The sequence below is a fragment of the Primulina tabacum genome, chromosome 15, assembly GCF_025594145.1.
Source record: "Primulina tabacum isolate GXHZ01 chromosome 15, ASM2559414v2, whole genome shotgun sequence".
NCBI lineage: Eukaryota > Viridiplantae > Streptophyta > Magnoliopsida > Lamiales > Gesneriaceae > Primulina > Primulina tabacum.
The window spans coordinates 38,080,311-38,107,789 of NC_134564.1; the positions used below are offsets into that span (position 1 = coordinate 38,080,311).

The window sequence follows — 27,479 nt, forward strand, 5'->3', positions numbered from 1 at the left end:
TTAAGAGTTGGGTTTGTTATGAGGGAGTTGGATGGCGATATTATCTGTGTGTGTCTGTGAATTTGACTTGTTTTTTATGATTTCTTGGTGTGATTGATTGTTCTTTAGTTGCGTGTACTTTCATGCGAAATGTGTGATGATGATTACTGAATTGTAATTTTTAAATGTTATGATTAACAATTTGATTTTCAGTGATGACAGCTATAGAACAGGTACATCTGCACGAGGAAACAGAAGAGGTTTACAGTGGGTTTGGGCAGATGAATCCATTGCCACCTCCTCATATGGGACAGGAACTTGCAGATCAGCCTTTATTGCCTGGTGAGTTGAGTTTGGCACAGTTTAATAGTTATCTTCCGCCGAGATTTGATAGCTCTGAAATTGGTGAGCGAGAAAAGGAGTGGATTGAGAGGATATAGCAGATATTTGTGACTGCTCCGTGTGCTAGGTTTGCTTGGTTACGATTGACAATATTCCAGCTTTCGAGGAATGTATTATTGTGGTGGCAGACGACTGAGATTGGATTGAGAGCCCAGGGCCGTACTATTGATTGGGATGTGTTTCGATCTCGTTTCCTTGATAAGTATTTTTTTATAGCAGCCAGACAAAAGGAAGAAAGATAATTTGAGGATTTGAGACAGGGCATATGTCTGTTGCTGAGTATGAGTATATTCTACATTGTTGAAATATGTGCCACATGTTGCTACGAATGCCCATGCTAAGATGATGCACTTCTTGAGAGGGTTGAAGCTAGAGTTATTTGATCGCGTGCAATCAAATAACCCGGTATCATTTGAGGATGCAATGACGAGAACTGAGATGGCTGAGTTGGTGATGCAGGAGTATGGGGCTCAGGGACGATTATCAGAGCCGACTAGGGAGTCATTGCGACCGCAGGGACAATCTTTTAAATATTAGAAGGGTTCATCTTCTTCTTCATCCTTATATGGGAGGCATCGATTTGATTCACAACGTGTTGAGAGTCGTGAGGTAGTTCTCAGTCTATTCAGGGATAGAGAGGGAAGTCTAGAGGAGTAAGATGTTTTCATTGTGGGGGACCACATCTGCTCAGACAGTTCCCAAAGACAGAGATCACTGTTTTGAGTGTGGCGATGTGGGCCATATAGCGAGACATTGTCCTAGTCGTGAGGGACAATGAGAGCCCATGAGTGATAGAGGTTGATCCTCAGAGAAAGGAGGACGACAGCCTCAGCAGTTTACACCACGACCATCTGGTGGACACCCATGTATGCAGGGAGCTGGTCCGCCTCAGGCACATGTGTATGCTTTGACACAAGAGTAGGCAGAGGAGGCACGAGAGGAGATGATAGCGAGTAAGTGTTATTTATGTTCTTATCCTACTTATATTCTTGTTGATACAAGTGTCTCGCATACTTTTATATCGAAGAGGTTTATGGTTGAGCATCATATGCGTCCGTTTCCATTGTCTATGCCTCTTTTTGTTTCGACACCCTCTGGAGTTGATATATCAGTCGTATCTATGATATCAGATGGTATTATATCTTATGAGGGCTACGAGCTGAGATCTGATATGATTATTCTGGAGATGACTGATTTTGATTGTATTGTGGGAATTAATGTGCTGAGAAGATATTGTGCGACTGTTGATTGTTATCAGCAGGTAGTATATTTTTACACGTATCAGAAAGAGCGTCAGACCTTTTATGGGAAGGGTTCTCGTCCCCGTGCTCCATTGGTATCTGCTATTCGGATGTTTCGATTATTGAAGCATGGACATAGAATGTGACATAGAAGAAGAATGAGGTGAGAATAGAGGAGATACCTGAGTTTGCCGATGTATTTTCTGATGAGATTCCAGGCTTCCCACCAGCCCGTGAGCTGGAGTTTGGGATTGATTTGATGTCAGCTACTTCCCTTATTTCTCGTGCTCCTTACAGAATGGCACCAGCAGAGTTGAGAGAGTTGAAAGCCCAGTTACAGGACTTGCTGGACAAAGGATACATTCGTCCTAGTGTATCGCCTTGGGGTGCACCAGTCCTATTTGTGAGAAAGAAAGATGGAATGATGCGGCTTTGTATTGACTATCGACGGCTAAATAAGGTAACGATTAAGAATAAATATCCTCTCTCTCATATTAATGATTTGTTTGATCAGTTACAGGGAATCTCAGTGTATTCGAAGATTGATTTGAGGTCAGAATATCATCAGATACAAGTTAGAGAGGAGGATATTCAGAAGACAACATTCAGAACCAGATATGAGCATTATGAGTTTTTAGTTATACCGTTTGGGTTGAAGAATGCTCCGGCTGTGTTTATGAGTTTGATGAATAAGGTATTTCAGCTTTATCTTGATCAGTTTGTTATTGTATTTATTGATGATATATTGATATATTCTAGGACTGAGGCTGAGCATGTAGGGCATTTGCGTTCGGTATTACAGGTATTGCGAGATAGACAGTTGTATGCCAAACTCAGTAAATGTCAGATTTGATTGGATCGAGTGGTCTTCTTGGGTCATGTTATATCGAGAGATGGGATTTCTGTTGATCCAACGAAGGTCGAAGCCGTGTTACAATGGTCTGCACCTACATCTGTACCAGAGATCCGTAGTTTCTTGGGTTTAGCAGGTTATCATCGTCGATTTATCGAGAGATTTTCAGAGATTGCTAGACCGTTGACTCAGAGAGGTGTGCGATTTCAGTGGTCTGAGGCATGTGAGAGGAGTTTTCAGGAGTTGAAGCATCGACTGACGACCGCACCGGTGTTATCAATCCTTACAGAAAACAAGAGGTTTGTTGTTTATACTAATGCATCACTACATGGTTTGGGATGTGTTTTGATATATGATCGACATGTTGTGGCATACGCCTCGAGATAGCTGAAGCCACACGAAACAAGGTACCTTGTGCATGATTTTGAGTTGGCAGCCATTATCTTTTCTTTGAAGATATGACGACATTATTTATATGGTACCTCGTTTAAGATTTATACGAATCCTAAGAGAGTGATATTTTTGTTTACACATACATAGTTGAATATGAGACAGAGACGGTGGTTATATTTGTTGAAGGATTATGACTCTGAGATTGAATATCATCCTGAGCTAATCTTACAGCTGATGCATTGAGTCGTAAAGTGAGATGTACTGCAGAGGATGTGAGTCGTTTATCAGCTATGATGATGTCTTGTTGTTCCTTGGTATATGATTTTGATATCTCGACAACTCCTATCTAGGTATCTACCTTATTGGCTGAACATGATATATATGGTTGTATTCGTGAGGCATAGATAGTCGGTTTCTCGGAAAAAAGATACTCGTTTTAGAGTGGCTGATGATGGTAGTTTGAGGATGATAGATGGGTAGTTCTTGATGCATCTGAGTTGCGCCAAGGCTTGTTGCGGCGTGCACATTGCATTCGATATTCTATCCATCCTGGTGGCAAGAAGATGTATAAGGATTTACGCTCTCAGTTTTGGTGGAAGGGAATGTAACGTGATGTGATTGATTTTGTACGTCGATGTCTCAATTATCAACAGATCAAAGCTGAGAGGAGAAGGCCAGGAGGTGAATTGAGGAGTTTAGAAGTACCGACTTGAAAATTGGAGCACATATCGATGGATTTTGTGACTCATTTGCTAAGAAGCACTGGAACTATTGGTGCTATTTGGGTGATTGTTGATCGATTGACGAAAGTTGCACATTTTATACCCTATATCATGAACAGTACGTATTTGATGATGGTACATTTGTATATATGAGAGATTGTACGGTTCCAGTGTCTATTATTTTTTATAAAGATCCTTGATTTACTTTTCATTTTTGGAAAGGACTGCAGACTGCGATGGGGACAGTGTTGAAATTGAGTACGACTTATCATCCCCAGACAGATGGTTAGACTGAGCGTACTATTCAGACGCTGGAGGATATGTTTCGTGTGTATGTTATGGATTTTAAATATGTTTGGCAGTCTATTCCATTGGGCGAATTTGCGTATAACAATAATTATCAGAGTAGTATTCAGATTGCTCAATTTGAGGCATTGTATGGGAGACGTTGTAGATCCCCGTTATACTGGGATGATGTTGTTCGAGCTGGAGTTACCGGTCCTGAGATGATTCATGATATGGAAAAGAAAGTAAAGTTGTTACAGCAGCGATTGAAAGCAGCTCTAGATAGACAGGACGCCAATCTAAATAAAAGACGAAAACCATTAGAGTTTCAGCAGGACGATCAAGTATTTTTGAAAGTTTCTCCTTTTCATGGCACAATGATATTTGGTATGAAAAGAAAGTTAGCATCGAGGTATGTCGGCCCGTATGAGATATTGCAGCGGATAGGCACTTTGGCTTATCGATTGGCTCTAACTCCATCTTTATCTCGTATTCATGATGTGTTTCATGTGTCGATGTTGCGGAAGTATGATCCGCATCCTTAACATGTGTTGGATATTTCTGAGGTTCAGTTAGATACTGATGTGTCTTATGTTTAGAGACCGGTTTGTATTTTGGATCGATCTGAACGGAAGCTTCGTAGTAAGCATATACTGATGGTGAAGGTTTAGTGGGAGCATAGAGGTGTCGAAGAGACCACTTGGGAGATAGAGCAGCATATGAGGGAGCTCTACCCCTACTTATTCTGATTGTATGACGTATTTTTATTTATGCATGTTATTACTATTGTTGATTAATTTCGGGGTCGAAATTCATTTAAGGAGGGTCGAAATGTAATGCCTGAAGTAAATATCACAATTTGTTGATTTAGTAATGTGTGATTACTAAATAATTAACGGTTTTTAAATAATAAAATATGACATATTTTGGTCACATAAAGTTCAAATGTTTTGAAATTTGGATATAACGTAGAAAATTAAAAGATATAGAAGTTTCATGTTTTGAATTTTGGAAAATTTAATCGTTTGACTGGTCCAGATAGATATATCGATGTTAAAAATATTAAATATTATATATATAAATATTATATTATATTATAAAATAATATTTTTTTAAAAAAAAAACAAGATAAATTTTAAAAGTGACATTCATGAATTCTATAGAATTCATCGAGAGAGAGGAATAAGAGAGGTGAGAGAATAAAAAAATAGGGTTTTCGATATTTTTTTTCGATCTTGCAAGTTATCGGTTTATCCAATCGATGAACCGACTTCAGTTCTGGGATCGTTGACACAAAATCTTCGATTTGAGGTATAAATTTTATATTTTTGGTGATGTTTGAAATTCGTCGATTTCTGGACTAAATCCGATAAATTATTAAATCATAATGAAATTGAAGATTGTTGGAGAGTGTATGATTTTTATGAAGAAGAAAAGATTATAGTGTTGTTATTTTGAATTATTCCCAAATTATTATAATTTTATATTTTAATCGTTGGATTGAAATTAGCGAGTTGTTTGTCGGTTGTTATTAATTCTGATTATATATTCGGAGTCTACGGAGTATAGACTACAAATTGATATAAAGTTTTTGTAATTTAACGAATATTGTAAAATAGCCTATATTGAAGTTAATTTATTATGGTGTATTTGATGTTAGTATTAATAAATAAATACACTTGAATATTAATTGTTGAACGATGAAGATGTATAATCAAGTTTTATATTTTATTGAATTGATTGTTGTCGGGCTATTTGATGTTATATATTGAGGTTGTTATGATTGTGTTGATACGGTAACAATGATCTGATAATTATTGTTGAATTATTTAGATACATCATAAACCTCAGGATCAAAAAAATAGCCAGATTGTATATATATATACACACACACACACACACACACACACGCATTCAATTATCATGTACATGTTGACGTACGAGCATATGCTGTTATTGTTTAATATTGATGAATACTATTGTGTTAGATGATGGTAAATAATCGGAAATGGGTGATTTGATATTATATTTATTGTTGCTTATTATTGTTGATGCTGTTGGCTGTCGTTTATTGGGAGATGTTCATTGATGTTGTTCGATCGACGATAGTGCTTTTGCCGGAGTAGGGGTGCGACGTATCGTTGATGTTGTTTGGTAGACGATATTGCTGTCGCCGGAGTTGGGGTGCGACATGTCGTTGATGGTTTGATTTTTCAGAAACAGAAAAAGGGGTATTTATGTTATGATTTCAGTTATATTTTATGTTGTTATTAATATAACTGTTATGTATTACGATGATGATTGTTGTATATGATCATCCTTTGGGAGTTGTTTCTGTTGGACAAGTTATAAGACTATGTTGTGAGACATGATAGATGTGAAGGACTAGGTGTGTCTAGTTAAACAGTCATGTAGTTGATAGTAGATAGAGACGGTATAACTCATTGTCTTATTTGAGTTTTGTGTGTGTATTTATTATACTGTTTCTGCTACACTGATATAGACAGTGTGATATTTGCACTATTTTGTCGTATATACATTATATTATTACGTCGTTGAAAAGAAATTTTTTATTCATATGACGTCATATATTGAATGATTACGTGGTGTGGTTTGGGGCGCCACAGAAGCTATAACCACTGGACTTTGGTTGTCTTGCTTGTGCACATGTTAAGCAAGAAAAATTCGAACCAAGGGCTAGAATGTGCGTATTCATTGGCTACCCTGATGGAGTAAAATTATACAAAGTTTGGAGTATATAAAACAATAGCCCAAAGTGTTTCAATACCAGATATATCACTTTTGATTAATCCAAAATGAGCTATAAACAGAAAGCTAGTGTTCTTGAAGAAAATAATTAGATTGCTGATGATATGCAAGTTGAGGTGGAGTCATCAAAAAATACCTCAACTACATACATTCAAACAGGTCATTATTTTAATATGGACCAAGAAGAATAAACTCGTCAGAAAAAACATTGCGAGAGATAGGTAAAGGATGGAAATCAAACCTCTATACAAGTTTGGACATGCTGATGATTTATTATGTTTTGGAGGTAGCAGAACAATTGGAGCATGATAAATCGAGCTCTTACAAGGAAGTCATATCTGGAAAGAACGAACAAAGATGGATCCAAGCCATGGATGGGGAAATGGCTTCTTTGTACAAAAACAAGACCTGTAAGTTAGTTGAACAGCCTAAAAACCAAAAGGTGGTTGGATGCAAATGGATATAAGGTTAAAGAAAGAAAGCTCGATGACGAAAATAAAAGATATAAGGCACAACTAGTTGCTAAATTCTTTACTCAACAACAAGAAGTAGATTGTAATGAAATATTTTACCCAATGATCAGACATTCCTCCATCAGGTTGATCTTAGCTTTAATAGTCCAGTTAGACCTTGAATTAGAGCATCTTGATGTGATAACTGCTTTCTTACATGGAGAACTCAAAGAAACTATTTACATGAGCCAACCTAAAGGCTATGTCACTCCAGAAACCAATGGAAATGTGTGTCTACTTATAAAATCTCTTTATGGACTTAAGCAAAGTCCAATACAATGGTATAAAATATTTGATCAGTTCATGTTGAGTTTCAACTTCACAAGGTGTAGCTATGACAATTATGTGTACATCTGCAAATAAGAAAATGAGATTAAAATTTACCTTCTCTTGTATGTAGATGATATGCTAGTTGCTTGCGCAAGTAAAACTATTATTGAACCTGTTGAACAACTATTGAGTTCAGAGTTTGATATGAAGCAACTAGGAGAAGCCAAACAGATTCTAGGTATAGAAATCATAAGGAACAGAAAGTATAACAAACTTTTCTTTTGTCAAAACAAATATATTTGCAAAGTACCCCAAAGGTTCGACATGTATGAGTCCAAACCTGTTATAATATCTATGCCTCAACACCTAAAACTATTTGGAGAACAATCTCTAGCAACTGAAAATGAAAAAGAAAGCATGCTTCACATTCCATATGTTAGTGGAGTTGGAAGTGTTATGTATGGAATGGTTTTAGTAGGCCTGATTTATCTTATAGCATGAGTGTGGCGTCAAGGTATATGAAAAATCCAGGTGAAGCACATTGGCTTGCCCTAAAGGGGGTGTTCAAGTACTTGAATAGATCTGCAAATGTTGGATTGCTGTTTGAGAAACAGAATAACTTGGAGAATTCTATAGTTGGGCATGTGGATTCTAACATGTCAACCACATAATCAGAATTCATCTCTCTTTTTGAAAGGGTAAAAGAAGCACTTTGGCTGAAGGGAATGTTCTCTTAATTAGCATACTTCAAAAGAAGGTTGTGGTGTATTGTGACAATCAAAGTGCAATACATCTATCTAAACACCATGTGTATCATGAAATATCCAAACATATAGATGTAAGGATGCACTTTGTAAATGATGTTATATCCAAATGGGAAGTGCAGGTGGAGAAGATTGATACTAAGGAAAATTCAACTGATATGATGACCAAATCACTGCCGCAAAACAAGTTCGTGCATTGCATCAACTTGGTAAAGGCAGTAAGGTGGAACTGAGCTGGTAAGTGGAAGAACAAACAACCTTGGACTAAAAGTGGATATTATTGGATAGATGGTGGCTCACAAGTTGGCATGAAACCAGAATATATCAAGAATTGACTACAGGTGGTTAGTAGCCATAACCATGAGGGAGTTAGTTGAAATATTGGGTTATATATTCCGTTGGATAGCAAGGATCAGCGTGTGGTAACCGGAAGATTGGAAGATCAAGTGTCAATACTTAAAGGTGGACTTAGAGGCTTCAAAGATTATCAGAAACATGTTCTTCATCACAATCACTTGACAGAGAGCCAAAAAGTGCACAGAATAGAGAGAGAAAGTTGGAGATATTGAGGGATAGTCTCAATTGTAATTCATCCTTTGTGTGATCGGTTTGTACTTGTAATTCTTTGTTGGATTGATCAATAAAGTGGTCGTTTTTTCGCCCGTTGATGTAGGCCGGAACTTTGGCCGAACCACATAATTTCGCCCGTAGATGTAGGCTGGAACTTTGGCCGAACCACATAATTCCATTGCGTACTTAATTCTGCATAGATTGCCCGAACCACATAATTCCATTGCCTTCTTAATTCTGCACAGATTGCTTACTGATTTTTATGTCAGTTTAACAATTATTATTATTATTATTATTATTATTATTATTATTATTATTATTATTATTTTGCTTTCATCCCTCCTTATTCAAATTGAAACTTCCATCTTTTAGTGTTCAATCAAATTCAATAATATACACAATTACATTAATCTCACTAGCTACTAGCTAGTGTCATAGCAGCTGCACCAAAAGAATGAATGATGATAGTAAGACTTCAATTCCAGAAATAAAGGAAAATGAGTAATTGAATTATATAGACAAACAAGCTTTTACAAAGTGATTGATGCTTTCTTTTCCTCGTTTCTGCTTTGCTCAAATGCAGAGAAACACAAATATCTCCTTCAGACTTGTTTCATAACATTCCAAATACAGTTTCTCCTTTACCATTTTGATTTATTGGAGATTTGCATGAAAAGCTTGGGACGAACTGATGTTCTTCTTTACTAGGAGCCACCTCAGAACCACCTTCAATGCGAAACTCCCCCTACCTCATTGCTGGCATTAATAGCCTGCCAGAGTCAAATCGCTTCGTGCTTAGATCACACTAATCTTTAGATTCATAATTTGTGGTGGTGATCCATTCGAGCTGCAAACATACTCCAAATCCAGAATAATTATGCATATGCTCTTGTAATGCAGCTAAATCATCAGAAAAGGGTAACGCATAGGAGGAGATAAATTTTAGTTCAAGGTTAATCAATCACAAATCTCGTTCTCTTGCACATGTATAATCAGTTGTTCATAAAACAAACCTTGAAGTCCTTCCAGTGTCATGATGAGATCAAGTTCAAGGAGATCAAGAAGACGTCCTAAATCAACTCCGTTGGTCCAATTCTCTGGCGGTTTCCCTACTTTCAATTTTAACTGACCTCGATTAGTTGTCCCGCTCCAAATGATTCCGACAAGCCGGGGTTTATCATTATTTTGACTCGTTAGCAGGATGAAACTTCAGCTGTCACCTTCCAGATCAAAGGTCTGTTGATTTTCCTCGACAACAAAAAAATCAGTAAAGAAACAAATCCCCTTTTCATCATTGTACTCAAGAGCATACGCCATAATGGTCCCAGTGGTCAAGCCAGATCTCCTTCCTGCTTTCATTACTTGCCTACCGATGAGACTACCAATAGGAGTCTGCAAGTCTATCACATGGGTATGGTCACATTTTCCATGTTAAAGTCATCGGCAAAAGTGATAAAGGCACCATTTGCTCGAACATAAGTCTCTGCACTGGATCGTGTTAAGAATGTAAAGGTCATATTACAATGAGAAATCAACCAGCAAAATTATTGTGTTAGACAATGTAAGGCCCGAGAAATTTATCCTGTTAATCCGAAATGATTTGGGATAGTTGATATGATTATAAACGAAAAGGATTAGACCGGAAAAGACGGAAGAAAACACGGAATATGCGCGAGCTGTGCACAAGGTGAAATTCGGGTTCCGAAGGCTGGGCGCACATGCGCGACCTAAAGACGCGCACATGCGCAAAATGTCCAGATAAGTTGGCGCATATGCGCCGGATAGAGGCGCACATATGCGCGACGATGGGGCGCGCATATGCGCGAGCTGCCGTGATGTTACGCGCCGAGACTTTGTGTCTCGCGCATATGCGCCGATGCTGGTTGCGCACATGCGCGAGACGTGCAGTACGCACAATGCTCCACTTGCCTTACATGCAACGTATATATGTATATATATATATATCAAGCAAGAATTGTTCCTCAGATTTCAGAGAAAGGGAGCGAAGCTTTGAGAAGAAATATCCCTACGCCTTTCTATTTCGATCCGTCCGTTAGATTTTGAATCCGACTTCAGTACCGAGTTCCTAGCGACGACAGCTATAACTGGACGTAAGTTTTGTTACGTTTATATATGATTTGAAATTATGATATGGTCATAATCGAATATGAATCTTATATGGTGTTTCTGATATAGTAGACATCGTATAATTGAAGTCAGATCGAAGAACAGACTGTGTATGTAATTGTTGTGATTTTCGGAGTTGATTTGATTGAGATTCGATATCAGGGTTGTATTGTTATTGATCATAAGTTGTACCGATAGTGATTATGAATTCTAGTATTATATCTGTGATGTTGAGATTGACGCGGTTATCGAGACTGTATTATTATATCGTCAAAACATCGGTGGATTGATATTGATCAGATTCAGTAGTGACTTCGATTATATTGTGATATCGTCGATATGGATTAGATTGTATCTTGATTCGATATTGATCAGATTGTATTTTGATTTGAGTATTGATCATAACCGATTTTAAATTGAGTTGCATATTGAGATTATGCCTATGCGATATTGTATTTCAGATTGATATGGACAGATTTGACTTCGAGACTTCGACTTCGTTAGACCGAGAAGACAAAGGTATAAATTTATGTTGATGTGGGATTGCACAACTCGAGTCCGATTGACTTGAGTTTCCCAAAATCACATACTTTACTTTATTGCATCGATATTTGCAATTGTATGAGGTTGATACCTTTGATTTATTGATTTATGTATTGAGTCATAAGCGGATACGCCTAGTCGTAAATGAGTAATCTTGTGACAGTAGTTTCGGATAGTGATGGAATCGTCACTGGCACATTGCACATTGTCACATGATAGGATATTGGTGAAAATGCCAAAGTCTGTGACGGTTAGGTCAAGACAACGGACGTTTGGCTATATCGGAGTGGATAGAATTGGCGTTTCTTCTATTACTGGTGTTCGATATGGAAAGAGCCAAAATCCGTGAATAAGAACATACCACCACCCCGATCGGGAGTGTAGGTGGGTGTATGTTCTTATTCCGATCGGGATCCCTAGATTAGGACTGAGTCGAGTCTGAGTCTGTGAATCACGGAGAGTGATTCATTGCTTGATATTGAATTATGTTCCTGATGATGGTATATGTTTAGAATAGAATTTATTCTTGATATTGATTCATGTTTAGGATTATAATACATGTGATGAATATTTGATTCATGCTTCTGATTTTGATACATGTTATGAATATCTGTTATATGCTTTTATATTGTTTATATGATTGCATGTATACATGATTTATACTGATAATGTAATTCTCACCGGAGTTATCCGGCTGTTGTCCTGTTTGTATGTGTGCATTACAACAGGTGGGACGGGATCAGGGTCAAGACAAGAATGGGGAGAGATCGTGATAGAGTGGAGACTACGGACTTTATTGTAAATAGGGTTTGAACACTTGATATTTAGTTGTTGAACCTTAGTTTTATTGAATGTAGATCGTACAGGGCTTGTACTTTATTTTATACGAATATGTATATTAGTTTCATTTCATTACGTTCCGCATTTAAAGAAATTTTTTTTATGACCCAAATTACTTGATTAGTAAATTGATCCTAATAATGATTAAGAATTGGATTAGCGTCCGGGTCCCCACAACAGGTGGTATCAGAGCATTAGGTTCCAGAACAGTAGGTTCTAGAACTGTAGGTTCTTGAGACTGAGATAGAAGCTAGTGAGCGGGGTAGATTGAATTTTTTTTCCTTGCATGTGATTGCTAGCATGTGATTTATTATAATGTTGAATTACATTGTGTATGCTAACATGATATTATGTTTTATTGCTTTTGAAACTACATGTTACCTGAATATCTGAGTTGATTTGGTAATATGTCTGATTTGAAAGTGAATCAGAACCAATTCTTGATCAGAAGGTAAGCTGATCAGAAAGGGACTGAGATTGATTTATCTCGTGATACTAACTCTTGTGGTAATCCAATATACCTCCTCGAAGAATTCCAGAGGGATGTAGTACTTCGACTGATCAGATAGATGTTTCAGAAACTCCGATGGAAATACAGTTGAAACAGTTTCAGTCATTTCAACCGTCGATTCTGAGAGATACTGAGACATCTAATGATTGTGAGAATTGGTTAGATGATATAGAAATATTGTTTGATTCACTTGAGTATCCAGACGAACGGAGAATTAAACTAGTGCCCAACCAGTTGCACGACGTCGCAAGGAGTTGGTGGATTACAACCAAAAGAGTATTAGAATAGCGTGGTACGGTAATTACGTGGGAAATCTTTAGAGCTGAATTCTATCGAAGATTTTTCTCAGTTTCGTACCGAGAGGACAAGAAAGCAGAGTTTGAGAATTTGAAACATGGCCAACTGAATATTGAAGAATATTTTGCTAAATTCTCTACTTTATTACGTTTTGCTCCTCACGTGGCTGGGAATGATGAAGCTGTGACTGATCAGTTTGTTAAGGGATTGAATCCTGAGATATTGACATTAGTAAATACAGGCCGACCCTATAGTTTTGTTGATGCTCTGAGTAGGGCCAAGAGAGCCGAAGCCAGTCTGACAAGACAGAAAGGAGCTTCGTTTGCGCCTCTAGCATCGAGACCACAGCAACCCCCTCTCGGACCTGAGACTGATAGTAGTAGTGGTGGAAAGAAAGAACAGTTGAAAGCTCGAAAGAAGTAGTTTAAGAAGTTAGGCACCAGTCTTTCTAGCTCCAGTAGTTCGAGTCAAAGTTATACCGGAGTGTATTGTAGTACTTGCGGAGGGAGACATCCCACTGAGCAATGCCAAGGAGTATTTGGTAGTTGCCGTATCTGCCGACAGTCAGGACATTTTGCGAGAGTATGTCCACAGCGAAGTTCCCGAAGATTCTACGGAGCAGAGGCATCTGGTGGTAGTGACTGAGGAACAGATCCAGGAGGCACTTGATGATATAGTGACAGGCAACTGTTCTTTTATGATTTTTTTACGTACGTATTAAGAGATATTAATACATCTTATACATGATGTTGTATGAATTGCATTGAGATATGATTTAGCTGTTGGGTCTGTATTTACTGTAGTATTGAAGATTGATATCAGTGAATTCTGTAAATATCGTATATTGCAGTGAAGTGAGAATGAGATTGAGTTATACTGTGTTGTACTTGTGTTGTCTGATTTTGACTGCATTATTGATATTGATGGGTTGACAAGTACAGAACTATTGTAGATTCTTGCCAGGATATGGTAAGATTCGGACCTGAAATGGCCGAAGAATGAATAATATACGGTAAGGATTTTCGATTTAAAATTCTTTGATATCCGTATTAATTATGATTCGATGATTATCGAAAGGAATGGAGTAATTCCTTATGTATTCAGTTGATTACTGAAACTAAGCGTATCATGGACTGATTTGCCAGTAGCAGGAGAATTGCTAAAGTCTTCCTAGATGAGATTCCGGGTTTGCCTTATATAAGGGAGAGTGATTTCAGCCTTGATTTGATATCAGGTACTGTTCCTATTGGTAGGATTCTATGCAGAATGATATTGATTGTATCGAAAGAATTGAAATATCAGTTAGAAGATTTACTGCCTGAGAGTTAGAGTTACATCTGAGTGTGTGTTTCTCTGTAAAATACTTCAGTTCTGTTTATCAGTTCAGTTATGGGTGGATGAATCCCGTGTTCAGAGGTATTCTGATGAATTTATGCTCGGTATATTTATGATATTTTGATTTCTTGTAGCGTATGACCGACTGAATCGAATATTTTGTATTGAATATTCTGAGAATTGAGATATTTTATACATAACTGTTGGGATGTGAATCTTGCCTGAGACAGATTTTATTCAGAGTATGTGACATCTGAAGACGATATATCTGTTGAGCCGAGTACAGTAAGGCTGTGATTAGTTGGCCGGGATTGATGTTAGTATCAAATAATTACAGTTCTATGAGTTTAGCAGTCTATTATCTATGATTGATGTTTTGAATTTGATTTGAAAGGTTGGTTGTTCTAAATGAATATCTGAAACAAGCAATGGACAGTTGAGAATGGATACTGTACAGATCGAACCAGAACTGATTTTGATAATTAAAGCAGTTCAGAAAGTTGACCAGAATATTCAGAGTTTGATATCGATAGTCAGAGCAGGGTATCAATCAGAATATCAGGTATGTGATACTGTATGGCATATGAATAACCGATTGTGGTGTCAGATGTATTGGATTTGGAAACGACAGGTATGATCAGAAGTGCGCCATCTTTGATTCAACATTTATTCTGATGATAGAAAAATGTATAATGACTTGAAATGACTGATGTTAGGGAAACAAATGAGATCAATTGTGGCAAAGTTTATACTGAGATGTCTAAATTGGCCACTAATAGGAGAAAAAGAAAGAAACCAGGAGATTGGTTATATAAATTACGGATTCCTGAATAGAAATGGGAGTACATTTCTATGGATTTTGTGATGAAAATACCGAGATCTTTCTAAGATTGTGATGCGATATGGTTGTGATTGACAGATTGATCAAATCTGTATATGTTACTCTGTACAAGATGACGTACAAATATGACCAGACGACTGAGATGTATGTCAGAAAAGGGAGCAGATTTTGCTGAATGTCAAAGTTGATTATATCATACCATGATTTTCGGTTGATTTTGTACTTTTGGTAGAATATACAACAAGATCTTTCACCTATCGTTTATAAATCAACGGATAGTCGGAGCAAACTATCCTGATACTGGAGAATATCCAGGAACTGTAGTGCTGGATGTTAGCACTGGCTGACATGATTTATTGTCACTTGTAAATTATCGTATAACGATAGTTATCAAATGAGTATGGAGATAGTATCATGCGAGGCATGGTACAGTGAAAACTGTAGATTTTCTTGTATGGGGATTATATCTCGGTGATACCTGAGATTGGATATGATAGAATCAGAAGAAGAAAGATGATTCAGAACGAAGCTATTCCGTTTGTGAAAGTTCAATGGAATCGTTATGATACTGAAGAAACTATTTGGAGAACAGAATAGGAAAGGAGACAAAGATTTCAGAATTGATTATTGAGGTGAGTTTTCTGATTTACTTCCTTTATACATTTCTTCCAGGTTCGAGATGATTACCCATGATATGATTTGATGGCCTGTGATTTCGAGGACGAAATCGTATCTTAGAGGGGGAGAAATGTAAGGCCCGAGAAATTTATCATGTTAATCCGAAATAATTTGGGATAATTGATATGTTTATAAACGGAAAGGATTAGACCGGAAAAGACGGAAGAAAACACGGAATATGCGCGAGCTATGCACAAGGTGAAATTCGGGTTCCGAAGGCTGGGCGCACATGCGCGACCTAAAGACGCGCACATGCGCGAAATGTCCAGAGAAGTTGGCTCATATGCGCCGGATAGAGGCGCGCATATGCGCGAGTTGCATTGCACGAGACAGTAGGTCTCGCGCATATGCGCGACGATGGGGCTCGCATATGCGCGAGCTGCCGTGATGTTACGCGCCGAGACTTTGTGTCTCGCGCATATGCGCCGATGCTGGTCGCGCATATGCGCGAGATGTGCAGTACGCACAATGCTCCACTTGCCTTACATGCAACGTATATATGTGTGTGTATATATATAGCAAGCACGAATTGTTCCTCAGATTTCAGAGAAAGGGAGCGAAGCTTTGAGAAGAAATATCCTTACGCCTTTCTATTTCGATCCGTCTGTTAGATTTTGAATCGGACTTCAGTACCGAGTTCCTAGCGACGATAGCTATAACTGGACGTAAGTTTTGTTACGTTTAGATATGATTTGAAATTATGATATGGTCAGAATCGAATATGAATCATATGTGGTGTTTCTAATATAGTAGACATCGTATAATTGAAGTCAGATCGAAGAACAGACTGTGTATGTAATTGTTGTGATTTTCGGAGTTGATTTGATTGAGATTCGATATCAGGGTTGTATTGTTATTGATCATAAGTTGTACCGATAGTGATTATGAATTCTAGTATTATATCTGTGATGTTGAGATTGACGCGGTTATCGAGACTGTATTATTATATCGTCAAAACATCGGTGGATTGATATTGATCAGATTCAGTAGTGACTTCGATTATATTGTGATATCGTCGATATGGATTAGATTGTATCTTGATTCGATATTGATCAGATTGTATTTTGATTTGAGTATTGATCAGAACCGATTTTAAATTGAGTTGCATATTGAGATTATGCCTATGCGATATTGTATTTCAGATTGATATGGACATATTTGACTTCGAGACTTCGACTTCGTCAGACCGAAAAGACAAAGGTATAAATTTATGTTGATGTGGGATTGCACAACTCGAGTCCGATTGACTTGAGTTTCCCAAAATCGCATACTTTACTTTATTGCATCGATATTTGCAATTGTATGAGGTTGATACCTTTGATTTATTGATTTATGTATTGAGTCATAAGCGGATACGCCTAGTCGTAAATGAGTAATCTTGTGACAGTAGTGCCGGATAGTGATGGAATCGTCACTGGCACATTGCACATTGTCACAGGATAGGATATTGGTGAAAATGCCAAAGTCTGTGACGGTTAGGTCAAGACACCGGACGTTTGGCTATATCGGAGTGGATAGAATTGGAGTTTCTTCTATTACTGGTGTTTGATATGGAAAGAGCCAAAGTCCGTGAATAAGAACATACCACCACCCCGATCGGGAGTGTAGGTGGGTGTATGTTCTTATTTCGATCGGGATCCCTAGATTAGGACTGAGTCGAGTCTGAGTCTGTGAATCACGGAGAGTGATTCATTGCTTGATATTGAATTATGTTCCTGATGATGGTATATGTTTAGAATAGAATTTATTCTTGATATTGATTCATGTTTAGGATTATAATACATGTGATGAATATTTGATTCATGCTTCTGATTTTGATACATGTTATGAATATCTGTTATATGCTTTTATATTGTTTATATGATTGCATGTATACATGATTTATACTGAGAATGTAATTCTCACCGGAGTTATCCGGCTGTTGTCCTGTTTGTATGTGTGCATTACAACAGGTGGGACGGGATCAGGGTCAAGACAAGAATGAGGAGAGATCGTGATAGAGTGGAGACTAAGGACTTTATTGTAAATAGGGTTTGAACACTTGATATTTAGTTGTTGAACCTTAGTTTTATTGAATGTAGATCGTACAGGACTTGTACTTTATTTTATACGAATATGTGTATTAGTTTCATTCCATTACGTTCCGCATTTAAAGAAATATTTTTTATGACCCAAATTACTTGATTAGTAAATTGATCCTAATAATGATTAAGAATTGGATTAGCGTCCGGGTCCCCACAGACAAGATAATCCAAAGATTAAAAAAGGGCTCCTAAAAGTACATAAACTGAGAGAGACAGATCAATATTTGAAGCTCATGTAGCCAAAGTTATAGGCAGGCTTTTTCGAAAAGTTAACGTGCATCCATATCATTCAGAAACATATTTGCTAGTAATCCGACCTGAAAAGAATATTTTATTCCTTTATTATTTTGTTAAATTGATAATATCAATTTAAGATTTTGCCTTTCTAGACTAAAAGATTTTATTTGATTTATTTCTAGATTATAATATTTTGCTTGATTTATTTCTAGATGATAAGATTTTGATTTATATCTAGATATTATAGGATTTGTTTTTAATACGATTTTTATCTCCAAGATATTTTATCCTTGTTAAAAAGAGTTTTATATTCAATTAAAATCTTTTTCCATATTTTGTAGGACTCTTCTATGGAATATCTTTTAGGTCAAGCCATTGATAAAAAGATAAATAGTCCTACAGCCGTACTAAGAGTTCTTGGTGAGAGAATGGGCTTTTGAGAGAAAAGAAGTTTTGAGAGAGAAAAGATTTTCGTGGGGTTGCAGGAAGAGTGTTCTTTTGTGTCTTCGTGAGCTTTCTCGTGTGTGATCTCTTTGTGGTTTTTCGTGGACTTAGTGCATAGTCCTTTTACAGAGATTACTGAAGAATATTTTTAATGTTGAAGACTTTGTGTGATTGAGTCACAGACTTTTCCGTGTTGCCGATTGGTGTTGCCAACACTCAAGAACAACACTGACGCATAGTGTTGATCGAAGAGTGTCTTCGTTTGGTTTTAAGCAACACGCCTTTTTGTTTTATGCATCTAGTTTTTATGTGGTTTATTTTGATGCATTTTTAATTCCTTGGAGTGCCAAGGAATTTGGTTTTGTTTTATCACTAGTATTGTTTTGGTGTAAACGATTTACATATTTTTCTAGTGAAATTTTTGCCATGAGGCATCGCACAAGTATTCGTACTTGTGCATAATTTAAAACTGGTGTTTATTTATTAAAGTTATATTTGTGTGTTAATACTTAATTTCCGCTGCATGTTGTGTGCTCGTGTTAACAACACCAGAGCACAATACTAACTTCTGATACACACATTATAATGTTTGTAATTTATTTCCTGTACGTTTATGAAGAACAATCCCTTTCAAGTGGTATCAGAGCCAACGCTTGATACACTAAGTGATTGATTCTGGTTTATTGTTGTTTTTGTTTGCAGGAAATTTTACAGAATCCCAATGGAAGTACTGTCTACAAACACTGCCGTTTTGAAGGAAAAATGCTGGCTGCAAGTCAACCCGCACGGTGTTGCCTCTGGTGTTGCAACACCGGGCCGCAACACCACTTCTAAATCCTTGTGTCTTAATGCTAAATCTCACAATGACTCAGGTAATCATGAAATCCAGGATACTGATTCTGATGAACTCACATTTGAATGTGTGCAGGCTATGTATGAAGAGCTATACGAAGATTGGATCAAAAGAAATGAAACAAATTCTATGCTCTCTAAGGAGAATACAGATCTGAAAGAATGTGTGTCTCGACTTGAAGCTGTGCTTAGAAAGAAGGATCTTGAGATTCGTAGTGTCAAGGGTGATCTTGAAAAAGCCTCAAAAACTCTTGGAAAATTGAACTACAGTTCAACAAAACTTGACTCGATGCTAATGATGGGAAATGACAGTAGAGCTGGTCTTGGATACGTGAAAAACACATATGAACATGGAGAAACTTCCAAATTCGGATCACAATCAACTGCTTTCAATAGGGAAAGGAAAGTCGATCTGATCCCTTCAAAGATTGATCCTGTGGTGAAAACTCTCCCAACCAAGATGCAAAAGCCGAAACAAAGGAAGCGACATTTTATTTGCCACTACTGTCATAAGCCAGGTCACATCAGACCTTTCTATTTTAAACTGAGAAATAACTATATGAACTGGCATGCAAATCTGGTGTTGCCCACTGTGTTGCCCAACACCAGGCGCAACACAACAGTCAAGAAACCTCTTGTGAAGAAAGTTTGGGTACCAAAAGCTGTTATTCATTGCAATGTCATTTATACTTCTTTAAAAACTAACATTGCAGGTGCATGGTACTTTGACAGTGGGTGCTCACACCACATGATCGGATCTAAAAGAACACCTCACGGATTATGTTGAAGTAAAAAGTGGGCGTGTAACCTATGGTGGTGGTTCCAAAGGAAGAATTGTAGGCAAAGGAACCCTGAATGTTGACGGACTTTCTGAACTTCAAAATGTTCTACACGTTGAAGGACTTAACTCAAACTTAATAAGCATAAGTCAACTTTGTGACAATGATTTACATGTTAAGTTCAATAAAAATAATTGTGAAGTTTTTAATGATGTCAATGTTTGTGTAATGTCAGGTACTCGTTCAGCTGACAATCGCTATCAATTGGGAGAAGGTGATGGTTGCCTAAGTGCCAAGGTGAGTGATTTAGATCTATGTCATCAAAAACTGGGACATGTGAGCTTCAAGACCTTGAAGAATCTGTGTAAGTTTGATGCTTGTGAGAGGTATGCCAAATTTAAGTTCAGGTAACTCATATGTCTGTGGACCGTGTCAGAAAGGTAAACAAACCCGTGTTGCAAACCCGGTGTTGCAACACTTTGGGACAACACGTGGACCATGTCTACAAATTGAAGAAGGCCCTGTATGGACTGAAACAGGCTCCACGGGCATGGTACGGTAGGTTAGCTAACAATCTGATAAACTTGGGCTTCAAACGAGGTGAGGTTGACAAAACTCTTTTCATTCAAAAACTGAAATCTGATATTTTGTTCTGTCAAGTATATGTAGATGATATTATTTTCGATTCTTCATCTCAAATACTTGTAAATAACTTTGTGAATTGCATGTCATCACAGTTCAAAATGAGCATGGTAGGAGAACTAAATTTCTTTCTTGGATTACAAGTTAAGCAATTACATGATGGTATATTGTGACAACTCAAGTGTTATAGACATTTCGAAGAATCATGTTCAACACTCTCGAACAAAACACATAGACATAAGACGTCACTTTATTCGAGATTTGGTTGAAAATGGCATAATTCGACTGGAATTTGTTAGGACTGAGAATCAACTGGCTGATATATTCACTTGGACTTTGAGAGATTTTCCAATCTTCGGAAGTCTCTCAGCATGTGCGTACAATAATCACACACACATGTTGTCATTGGTGTTGCCAACACCGGTGACAACACCATTTTTGCATGTCTATTTTTAGGATGTTAGGCATACTGCATAATCATAACCATCCTATTTATTTGTGTAATGTCTGAACAGTGAAGGCAATTTCTGAAAGGTACTCTCTGAGTGTTCATACTTCCAATCAAATGTTGAGGAATAAATTATGCTCAATCCAAGGCATCAAGTAGTTGAGGATATTCATGGAAATCGTGATCTTGTCTAATGTGAAAAAGTGACTTGGAAAATGTGAGCATAAGGAGAAAAACAGAAAAGAGGTAAATGAAAAAAATTGTTTAGAAGAAAATGGAAAAAGCTACCTAGAGGAGTCCATTGAAGACCGTTCTTCTAGTGTGGGAGCTACCACTTCTAAGTAAAAATAGTAATGGAAAAAGCTACCTAGGGGAGTCCATTGAAGACCGTTCTTCTAGTGTGAGAGCTACCATTTCTGAATCAAAATAAAATTTTATGGAAGTTTGAATAAAACTCAGTGGTGTTGCCAGGAGGTGTTGCCAACACCAAGTTCTGACACAGCACAGTTTATACACTGCCTGACATTTTGATAATTCATCATATTTGAGGCATATTTAGGACATGCATATTGATTTTTGTTTCGTGAATTCATCATGTGCAGTGACATATCAGTGTTGACCTATGACAGTTGATAAAAACCTTGATTACCTAGATTTTGAATTTATGTGTATACTTGTGTCAGTGAGTTATAATCGACGTGGGTTTTACTGTATATTCTTTTGAAATCGTCGTAACACGAGTTTGAATCAATTTTACTGTTTGATTTTGGTAATTACTCTTGCTTGTTCTCATTTACCCTTGCAATTTTTTTTACTCTCGTGATTTCTTTGTGCGTTTTTGTGCGTAACTCCTGATATACCTCTATAATTTTCTCTCATATTCTACAAGTGACTGAGTAGATGGTGTTTTTGGAAGTTGGCTTACATTCAGGCCAAAAAAGAGGAGTAGGAGAACCAAAAATGACACATAAGAAGATAAAGGATGAATACTTATGTTATGTCTGTAATGTTGTTTTTGGGTCTCTCCTTATGTTTTCAGGTGTTCTAATGATGGTGTTGACAACACTGTCAACAACACTAGTGCTCTAACATGTTTAATTCAGGGGGAGATGAACTTTGACTCAGGGGGAGACACACTCTAAGGCAGGGGGAGCTTAACTGATTGCGATGCTTACCAAGATTATTTTTTTTGGATGTTTTGTCCAGAAAGGCAAAAAGTGGGAGATTGAAAGGAATATTTTATTCCTTTATTATTTTGTTAAATTGATAATATCAATTTAAGATTTTGCCTTTTAGATTAAAAGATTTTATTTGATTTATTTCTAGATTATAATATTTTGCTTGATTTATTTCTAGATGATAAGATCTTGATTTATATTTAGATATTATAAGATTTGTTTTTAATATGATTTTTATCTCCAAGATATTTTATCCTTGTTAAAAAGAGTTTTATATCCAATTAAAATCTTTTTTCATATTTTGTAGGACTCTTCTATGGAATATCTTTTAGGTCAAGCCATTGATATAAAGATAAATAGTCCTACAGCTGTACTAAGAGTTCTTGGTGAGAGAATGAGCTTTTGAGAGAAAAGAAGTTTTGAGAGAGAAAAGATTTTCGTGGGGTTGCAGGAAGAGTGTTTTTTTGTGTCTTCGTGAGCTTTCTCGTGTGTGATCTCTGTGTGGTTTTTCGTGGACTTAGTGCATAGTCCTTTTACAGAGATTACTGAAGAATATTTTTAATGTTGAAGACTTTGTGTGATTGAGTCACAGACTTTGCCGTGTTGCCGATTGGTGTTGCCAACACTCAAGAACAACACTGACGCAGAGTGTTGATCGAAGAGTGTCTTCGTTTGGTTTTAAGCAACACGCCTTTTTGTTTTATGCATCTAGTTTTTATGTGGTTTATTTTGAAGCATTTTTAATTCCTTGGAGTGTCAAAAAATTTGGTTTTGTTTTCTCACTAGTATTGTTTTGGTGTAAACGATTTACATATTTTTCTAGTGAAATTTTTGCCATGAGGCATCACACAAGTATTCGTACTTGTGCATAATTTAAAACCGGTGTTTATTTATTAAAGTTATATTTGTGTGTTAATACTTAATTTCCGTTGCATGTTGTGTGCTCGTGTTAACAACACCAGAGCACAACACTAACTTCTGATACGCACATTATAATGTTTGTAATTTATTTCATGTACGTTTATGAACAACAATTCCTTTCACGACCCATCCACAATCAACTACACATTGTCAGAGACGGAAAATTAAAAGATGCCTTGTTTACCCATTCTCAGTTCAGATATTTGATGAACCCAAATTTTGTTATTCACACTCTTATCTGAATTCCTCTAACAGAGCGCTGAGAGAAACATATTTTCCTCTCATGACTGTACTAGATTCTACATTTTGTGCCGTTCAATCATGAGCAACCATTGAACATCAGAAATCTTTTCTATAATAAACATGAACCTAGCGTATGTGCGTAAATAAATCCAGGATAAAGAGCCAAAATGAATAGATGAGATGTAATCTGCAATAAAAAAAAATACATAAAACAAGCCATGTAGCTACTTATGCCTCTTTCATTGTAATTATTTCTCTCTCTGGATAAAAAAATATATCCTAAACAGTCAGCGTCCAGCTTAAATTTAATTTTACAACTAGTTGAGACTCACCCAGCTAATAAAATCAAAATAGCATCCAAGAATCAGGAATCGTTTCCATGAACTGGCAATGACATTTTACAACATGGGGCTGGATTACTATACCTGGGTTGGTTCCAGCAAAAGTGCGGTACCAGAGATCATCAGCAATGAATGATGTCGTCCTCTCCACAGCACCTAAGTACACCCCTGGTCCAAGGCTTGGAGGCAACAGATGAAACATTTTCTAGCTTGGATAATCCAGATCAACAGCCACATGCCGATTAGTGAGAAAACGAACCTGCCTATTTCCTCCCCGGCTTTTAACAATAGCACCTAAGGTTCCATAAGTTTCTTGGCTTGCAACCTGAAAATGCATCGTGGGATTTAAATTAATAAACACTAGAAGGGTGGATGATGACAACCAAGAAATGCTACGGACAAAGGAGATGTCATTTTATCTAGATGACCAAGGAGAAATTTAGAGAATAAACCTGTATTTGACCAAGATACAAGTATATGACCTCCTCCTTATTCAATTGTCCCGTACTTCAGATTATGGATTATGTGTTTATTGTAACTGAGAAGATTGAATTGAAAACTTGAAAGGTCATCCAGCTAACTGACTCGACCTGGTCATGGATTTAGAATATCATCTGTAGTTTTCTTATTATCTCCGGTCACAAAAAACCATGTCTTAATTCTTAACTCAGAAGCATACAACAGAATACGAGCATCGATTTTAGAAATAAGGATTGAATTGATTACCTGAGAACCAGATCCAATGCATGGATCAGTTGATTCAGTTCCATCAAAGCCATCTACAAGATCGGTATAAAGTTGTTCCTTTGGGTTGCTGCAGGTGCTCCATAGCATGAAAATTCAACGACATCAACATCACACCAAACACCCCCAGGTCCCTGCAAAATCAATACATCTGGTTGAAAACAGCAATGTTAAGTCTTTACACAAAGATTTGTTGTTTGAATGGATGTTACACCTCAAGAGCAGCAGGAAGACAGTGGGCAGGGTTGAGCCACTGCCTACGAACTTTTCTGCTTACAAAGACAAGTATAGCTGGTACCCTCAGTCAACAACCCTTCTTGATCCGAAAACCAATTGCTGTGCCAAGACTGAAGCGCCGTAGAAGTTACCATGAAGTGCCCATGATAGTCATCAGTTCGAGCAAGGTACTGGTCTGCAACCCTGTTGGCCATTGACCACGAGTTTCAGGCAAAATCCATTTCTGAAGATTCCCAAAGAAAATCAATCTAACTTCAGCAGCATCTGTTAACCGGGTGGAATTAGGCCATAAAAAGTAAGCAGCACTGCTCTCAGAGAGCTGACCACCTGACACAAAGGCTTGTAATGGGGCTAGACTTGATTCAGGCAGATTCATATTATTACAGAAATTCGTTTCCAGATCCAAGGGCGATCGCTCTGACTGTGCTGAACCAGGGTTATGGGCCTTTAAAACCATTCATGCCCTACCTATCCAAGAGTTGGCTTTTCTAAATGCAGTAGACGGATGTCATCTAGCTTTCAAATCAACAACATTCGGATCACATTTTCCTCCCAAACGCTGCAAGTTTGATAGGCTGATTGAAAGCTTTTTAATTCTTCAAAGACAACTACTGCATTCAACCATAAATGAGGGAGGAATGAATGACAAATGATGATTATATAAATGGACCCGAAACTGTTGGTATCAAGCAATCAAATAGGAGCTCCTGAAAGCCAACCTTGTCAGCAACCAATGATGCAACTGTAAACAATAAAAAGTCGATACTGAGAGTTCATAGAACCATTCTTTGACAGGAGCAAAAAAATCGTACCTTTACTGCAAATTCAATGAAAGCTAACCTTGTCAGCAACCCTTACACAGATTTTTTTCTCCAAAGCATCTGCCAGATCAATCAGTTTATTGGGAACGGATCCCTTAAGGAGACTGTGCCAGTAAATCATGAAGGAAAGATGAGTGGATGTATGTTATATGAATGCACGAGTGTGCATGATCCGGTAGAGATCAAAGTTGTATGATTGGAGAGGAGGATTATTGTTAGAAAAAGAAACCAATAATTAAGTGTGTATACACACACATATATATCTCAGTAGTATGGCCAGCGTAGCAAAAGAACACATTGTTTATTTGTGGTAAGAATAAATATCAATATTGTGTTAGCTATTTTTTTATTGACTCATTATTTGTATGCTTATATTTTTATGATTCATTTAATTTAAATATATGGGACAAATTATGTTTTTGGTCCAGTAATTTGCACTTTTTCTAATTTTAGTTATGTTATGAGACAATTTATGTTTTTAGTCCAGTAATTTATAATATTTTCCAATTTCAGTCCTTTTCCCCCAAAATTGAAATATTCTTCCGGAAAATGCATAGCTGGCGGCTGGAATGCTGAGCTGTAATTTGAATTGGGGTTTTTTTATTTTTGGTGGCCTTTTCAAAGTCCACGTAAGTAAATAATATAATAGAAAAAATAAAACTAAATCCACATCACTTTGAAAAATAAATCCACAAACATATTCCAAATTTTTTTAACAAAAAGAGTACAACAATTATTTAAACATAAAAAATCAAACCCTGTCATTCTCCAAATCACGATACATTTCTCATCCATTAACCAAATTCCCCCAAACTTCTAAATCTAGTGTTCTCGCAGAAGTTGGAAGATCACGCCGGTCATGAATTAATTCGAAATAGGAAGATGTCTTCAGCATATGAAATTGGTTCCATGTTCTGTAAGAGTGCGAAACGAGCGGTATTGCGAACTTCTTGGACAAATGATAACCCTGGTAGGAGGTTTCATGGCTGCATAGATTGGAAGGTGGTGGTGGTTTTGTTTCCTTTCATGTGTTTCTAAATTTTGACAGAAAGGTACTATAAATGTTCATTTCAATTTTGGTCTCTTTTTCTTTTACAGAAGGGTGGCTGTGACTTTTTTGCTTGGGAGGATCCACCAATGTGTTATAGAGCTATGGACATAATTTCAAGATTAAAACGGAAGATAAATGTGTTAGAAGAAGAAAATCGAAAAATGGCGAGGGAGAACACAACTTTGAAGTTGATTCTTGTGCTACCGTGGTTGATTTGGTTTGTTTTGTGGATGTTTTGATGGGTGATTTTGTTCACGCAGAAGATGAAGATTTTGAAGATTTTTATGTTTTGAAGATGCAAAGCTTCTACAATGTTTAGAAAATCTGCTTCTACCGTCACTTTGCTAACTTTCATGTGCTAATATGAAGCTTTTTAGATTTTATAGCAGTGTTGTAATCTATTTTGTTATTGTCAAGGTGAACATGTGATTAACATATTAAACTATGAATCAATGTATTATTGTTCTATGTATCAGTGCAAACATTTTTCTCATTGACAACCATTCAAAACCATGGTTTGATAAT

At 37.0% G+C, this 27,479-nt stretch overlaps 1 pseudogene; it reads right to left on the reverse strand.

The window, feature by feature from the left end:
• Positions 1–9,250: 9,250 nt before the first annotated feature.
• On the reverse strand, positions 9,251–26,209 carry LOC142527758 (protein NARROW LEAF 1-like; annotated as a pseudogene).
• Between the last annotated feature and the right edge of the window lie 1,270 nt (positions 26,210–27,479).